This window comes from Sapajus apella, unplaced genomic scaffold, assembly GCF_009761245.1.
Source record: "Sapajus apella isolate SASKATOON/1434 unplaced genomic scaffold, GSC_monkey_1.0 scaffold16, whole genome shotgun sequence".
Lineage (NCBI taxonomy): Eukaryota > Metazoa > Chordata > Mammalia > Primates > Cebidae > Sapajus > Sapajus apella.
The window spans coordinates 15,014,540-15,021,240 of NW_022436956.1; positions in this window are offsets into that span (position 1 = coordinate 15,014,540).

Consider the following 6,701-nt stretch of genomic DNA (forward strand, 5'->3'; position numbering starts at 1 on the left):
ACAAGCCACAAGGCAACATGCGTGCCCTGCGGTGCACCCCAACAAGAACAGGGTGAAGACCAGATCTGGATTGCTGCCTCCTCTGATTAGCTGTAGAATTTAGCCAAGTTTTAAAAAGTCTTTGGGTTTAAGTGTCCCCTCGTGTATAGTGGGAGCTGCTCAGAGCTACATTGTCCTGCCAGTCCCAGGAAGATGCTCAAAACCAATTGTTCCCTGACTTCCATTTTCATTTCTGTTGGGCTCTTGATTACTGATGGGTGAAAACTCCTTCCCTGCAGCCTCCTTTGCTTCTAGGGCTTCCCCAGCACAGGGTCCTGTGAACTGCAGGGTCTGGCTAGAATCCGCCTCTTGCCACGAGCCTGGGCCCTTCCTGCTACACACTCTCTGCTGTCTAGATTTAGGACTGAAGGGAATGTAAGAGACTCTTAAGTCAGCCTTTTCCAAATTTGCCTTACCTAAAGAATCACCTGGATGCTTGTTAGAAATAGATTCCTGAATCCCTAAACCCACGGAATCAGATTCTAGGGACAAGAACTGAGGATTAGCATTTTTGACAAGGCCTACGTGATGCTTGACACAAGGGGTTGACAGTGGGTACTTGGCAGATGTTTTAGCATAAAGGGTCTGAAACAAGCAGCATCTTTCCTGGAAAACCTGGTTCCTAAGGTGTTTGTCTTCACATCAGGGAGATAAAGCGGGCTGGTAGGGAATAATTGGGTTAGCACAGGGATTGCTCCCCTAGGGACTCCCACTCTTAGCTGGCAACCCTGAAGACAAAGATGCCCAGGGTCTCAAAATTGGCCTCCCGCCTGACCGGATGCTAGATCTCCATGTGGCCTTGAAGCTAGTTTCCCACATGAATCAGCCCGCACAGTCATTAAGGGCCTCACCCACATTTCCTAACTTCCCTTGTTTCAGATCCTGACCCCATCCGCCACCAGCCCTGCCCTCAGCCATGTGCACAGGCCCTTACCCCTTTTCCTCCCACAAGAGCCCAGAAGTGGGCAAAGAAGCCCTGGATGTCAGATTTCTTGTTTAGGTCTCTGAGGTTTGTCTCTGTGCACATTTTGGGTTTGGAAACAAGGATGAAAGACCTCATCTCTTTTCCCACCTCTTCCCCTTAGTCAACTTCCTTCTCTACTGCAACCACAGACCAAATCAGATTTTTCTTTGAAAGTGACGGGGAATTTGAAATCTCACTCCCTTACATGAGCCCCGCCTACCTCCATCTCTATGCCTTCCCGTTGATTTCACCTGACTAACTCTTCAAGCTCCAGGACAAAACTCAGGTTTCCCAGGAAGACTTTCTCGGCTCCCCAACGACCTAGCGCTCTGTTCTGCACTGCTTGCTGCCTCCCGCCGCCTCCGCACTCCACCAATAGTCATTGTTACAGCAGCTCCTCCCCATTGTATTCTGATTGTGTCCAGGTTCTGTGCCAAGCATTTCACATGGATTATCTTATTTAATTTTCATGGCATCTCTCCAAAGTAGGGTCTATTCTTAGGCTCTTTTTACTGACAAGGAAACCAAAGCTTAGAGAGGTTAGACAACGTACCCAAGGTCACAAAAGCAGTAGATCCAGCCGGGACTCAAACACAAGCCTGCCCGCCCGACCACAAAGCCCTTGCTTTGAACCGCAGTGGCATCTGCCTGTCTGTAGCCCTCACTTTCTGCCAGACCCATTTGGCTCACATTCTGTGCTATCTTCTGTTATCTAACGGTTTCTCGAGTGGCAATCCTGTATCCCCAGTGAGGCTGTCAGTTAGTTCAAACAGGCCAGCCCCATGCTGGGAACAGAGAGCGTTCCCCTCAAACCATCCAGGCATAGAAGCATCCATTCATCTTAAATGTAAAGGCCCTCAGAGGAAGAGCTCTAACAAGCCTAATTACTCTGACTACAACTAAACAGCCCTCATTGTCAGAGAGTTCTTTATGTCTCATTGCAAGTCCTCTGCCACAACATAAAACCAATTTCCTTTCCTTTCTCATCGCAAGCCCTTGGAAAGCAGTTGCCAATAGCGGTTCAGGGCATGGGCATCAGGATCTCAGTGCTGGAGCTTGGCCCCACTCACGAGCTGTGTGAGTCAGTGAGTCTCTTTTTTCATCTGTAAAATGGGCGCATATGTTTCTCCCTCACTGAGTTGTTCTGAAAATTAAATGAAATATTGTGCATAAAACACTTTGCAACGTGTTTGGCATTTAATACAGACCCAATAAATGGTAGTTGTTATTATTTAATTCTGTTCATTCTTTCCCATTGTTTCAAATACTAAATCTCTGGTTACACAAGTCTCTCCCTCCTACCCCCTGCCGGATGTGTACCCATGCACATACACATATTCTTTCAGAAACATTTTTTTGGCCAGGCACAGTGGCTCACGTCCGTAATCCTAGCACTTTGGGAGGCCAAGGTGGGTGGATCATCTGAGGTCAGGAGTTCGAGACCAGCCTGGCAACATGGCAAAATGTCGCCAACATGGCAAAATCCCATCTCTATTAAAAATAGAAAAATTAGCCGGATGTGGTGGCAGGCGCCTGTAATCCCAGTTACTGGGGAGGCTGAGGCACGAGAATCACTTGAACCCAGGAAGCGGAGGCTGCAGTGAGCTGAGATTATGACACTGCACTCCAGCCTGGGTGACAGAGTGAGTTGGTCTCAAAAAAAAAAAAAAAAGAAAGGAAAAAGAAACACTGTTTTCCTCTCTATCCTCTATAGGTGTCTAAGTTTTATGGGGCTTGAGAACTCTGCAACTAGGAAATGGGCAGCAGCAGAATCTCGGGAGGCACCTCCCCTTTGCTTTTTGGTCTGAGTGTGCCTTGATTTGGGAGGAAGAGAAACACCACACCGTCTCCCAATCTGTGCCTAAGAAAGCAGGTGCTGGCCAGACCCTGCAGGGGGTGGAAAGGGAAACAACCAAGACGTTTATTGAGAGATGAAGAGAGCACCAGCAGGTGCTTGTCTTTGCAAGACTGGAACAACTTTTTCTTCCCATGACTTTCTGTGGGTGGCTGTTTGGTTTGGGTTAGGTTACAGCCCCTCTGTCCCTGGGCCCTTGCAGATAGAGCGGGAGATTTGTGATTTGAGTCTGAGAGAACCAGAGATGGGGGTGAGGGATACCCTCTTCTTCTCAAGGTCATCTGCAAAGCTCCAGACGCGTCACTGCCAGCACAGACATACACATCAGCTTTCCAGCATCACACCATTATGCAGTTATATCCATCAGGGGTGTGGTGGGAAAGTGGATTGGAGAGATAGCTGGTGGGGATACTGAGTGGAAAAGGAAGAGAAAGGAGATGACTGGGGTAGGCATGAGGTAGCCATTCTTTCCAGGCAAGAAGGGAAGTCATGATGAAGGTGGGCTGGATCCATGACTTTCTGGAAGGAAAAGGAAGTGTGGATGATCAGAGCTGCAAGTCAAGGCCGGTCTCAGTTCATTGATTCCAGGCCTGTGACTCTTGAAAGTCCCAAACATAACCATCTTTTCTTCCATGCTAGTTCCTCCATGCGGCCTTCCCTGCTCCCCACCCCCAGACTCATTCATTTACCCGTTCATTCAGTCATCTAGCATATGAAGAGAGTCACTGCACTAGATGCTGTGGGCCCAGCACTGGAACAAGGCGGATGCAACAATTCTTTATCCTGAGATGGAACATGGAAGAGAAGCAGGCTATGAAAAAAATCATAGCAAAACAAAATGTTTTAATTACAATTGTTATAATGGAGAATTAAAGGAGACTCTAGCCTAGACACGGAGGCCTTCTTGGAAGGCTCTTCCAGGTATAGCCTAATCTTAAAAGATGAATCAGCACTGATCAGCAAAGATAGTGTTCCAGGCAAAGGAAAGAGCTTGTGTACAGGACCTGAGTCTGGTGGGCTTCCCAGAAACATCACCAAGTAGCGAGGGCATGATGACGGAGGAGAGTGGCTTGAAATCATGCAGGACAGTTTGGCAGGGCCCAAGAAACACAGGGCTTTGGAGGCAGTGTTAGCACTGGGCTTGGTTTTGTTTTCCTGAGAGCAGCGGGCAGTCATCAAAACGTGTTATGTAAGGAGGTGACATGATCAGACTTGTATTTTAAAAAGATGGCTCGGGGAATGGACTGTGGTCATGCCAAGTACTGCTGGTGGGTGGGACAGTGGTGGTGGCAGTAAGGGTGCAGAGGGATTAGAATTCAGCTGCGTGTGGGCGTAGGATTGGATGTTTCTTTGGACTGGGGGCAAGTGAGCAGGAGAGGTCAAGGGCAACTCCTGGTTCTGGCTTGCATAGGTGGCGGCACCATGATTTCAGATTGGGAAGCAGGAGAGAAGCCCTGGGATTGCCTTTGTGGTAGCTCTTCAGGTGACTTTTACCCCCTGCCTTTTGCTTTTATGATTTCACAATGTTTGTGTTTGGAACCAGAGGCTACAAAAGAACCTAGGCCAGCTGTAAGTGGTGCTACTCAGACTAGAAGCCTGGCGTTCTGAAGCCAGGCCTCGTCTCCTCCCTTGACACTGCACGAGGCACCATGTCACTGCCTTCACTCACAGTCTTTGTCTCCTGAACCTGGCTGCCCTTTGCGTCCACCTCATGCTCAGCATAGTGCCTTGTATGCAGAAGGTGCTCAATAATGACATCTCTGTAGCCCTGTGCACCTGGCACTCTGCTATGGGAATCTGAGACACAGTCCCTGCTCTCAAGAATCTTGTTGACCATGTGGTCCAGGACCTCCCAGAGCAACCTGGGCCACCTCATTATAATGGAAGACCTCAGGCCCTTTTCAGATGCCAGTGTTGCTCCCACCTTCTGGAGACTCAGATGTCTGTCCCTGAGAGCATGCTGTCCCCTCATGTCCTGGCAAGTCCATCATCAGGGCACACTCGGGGAGGCCTTAGAGAAGAGCAGTCATGTTCACTTGTCTGCAGAGCCGCTGCCCTCAGCCCACAGAGACCTTAGACAGTATGCTGGTGGCAAGAAGATGGGATCCGGCAGGGTGTGTGTGCCTTGCGTTGATTACATTTTAATGGGTAAACACCCTTTCCTTTACACAAATCCCTGAGGAAATTTATTACTTTAAAGAATCAGCTGGATGTTTTATTACTCTTGAAAAAAATGTGTGTGTTATGGCTTGGGATGGGACATCCTGCCTTTTCATCAGGGGACTGACAGTGAGCAAAGTTGAGCCTGGACAGTGGCCATTTCTGACCGGAGCAATCAGCTTGTCTCCCTTTTCCTGTCACAGTTGCTGTGGGCCCCCTTATCAGAACATCTGGCTTCTATCTGCTGACTGATGGTATCGTCAACGCTTAGGCTAGAGAGTCTAAGAAGGGTGTAGCCTTATCCAGGGAGGGAGGGTCAGGCCTAGTTTCTTATCCAGTGGGAAACGGAACACTGCCTTCTTCCAAACTCGGGAATCTCAGAGCCACCCTCACTATCGTGACTTTTTACAAAAAGACCTTTCATTTTTCTGAACAAATGGAAAGATATGCTATATTTATCAAGGAAACAATGTGATAAAAATATATTCATTTAGTGCATTTCCAATTAACATCGAGCTTAAACATTTCTAAAATAGACTTTATTATATTTTTTTAGCAGTTTTAAGGGTCACAGCAAAACTGAGTGGAAAGTGCAGCATTCCCATATACCTTTGGCCCCTACATATTCACACTCTTCACTAGCAGCATCCCTGCCAAAGGGCTATGTTTGTTACAATCAATGAACCTGCAGTGACACTGTGTAATCCACATGAGGGTTCATTCTTGGTGCTGTACATTTGATGGGTTTTGACAAATGTATCATGCACCATTACAGTATCATACAGATGGTTTCACTGTCCTAAAAATCCCACGTTCCACCTATCTATGCCATTAGAAAGTGCATGTAATGGTGGTAGGCCACCGGAGAGAAAATAAAACCTGATCAATTTTGATTTCAGATTATCTTCTGCACATTGTGGCGTTTATGACGTTGTCACGGCATGCCCTGTGTTTCCTGTCTTGCTTTTCTCAATGTTATTTCCTACGTGCATTTCCACACATTGACACAGTCCACACATCGTTCTTAATACAATTATAGCGCACACCATGGTGTAAACAGTGGACAGCATACTCTGATCATTTGTTGGTTATTATTTTTCTCCTATACAGTCTTGTAGAAAAGATTTAAATGGAGACTACCAATTGTGTTTCTGAGGGTTTTTGCAGAGGTTGGATGCTATGCACTTACAGTTTAATTCAAGCCTTCAGCCACGTTCCTCTCTAGCAGCCCCCGAGACAGACTGTCCTATATATCTCTTTTCATGTCCATGAAGGGAAAAGACCCCAAAATGTCCCGAGGGGACTCAATTACTACTGTACAAACACAGGATCTTAGCTACCCTTCAACTAGAAAGTTCTTTCTCATGTACAACACAAATGTCCTTGACTTGAATGTAAACTTTCCACTCTTTCCTGAGTGTGAACAGTTTCTCTCACCTGCACATTGTGTGTGCAAATCAAGAGTATGATCCATATCAGGAATGATTTCTATGTGATGATATTCTGCAGGAGGATGTCATAGACTTGTCATGAATTCTCAGCAAATTCAGATGGCACAAACTTTTGAGGTAGGTGTTATTCTGATTTCCATTCTATAGATGAGGATGATTCAATCAATGCTCAGCTTTAAAGTTTTTCAAAATCATATTATACGTCTTCTACTTGGAATTTTAAATTACTTCC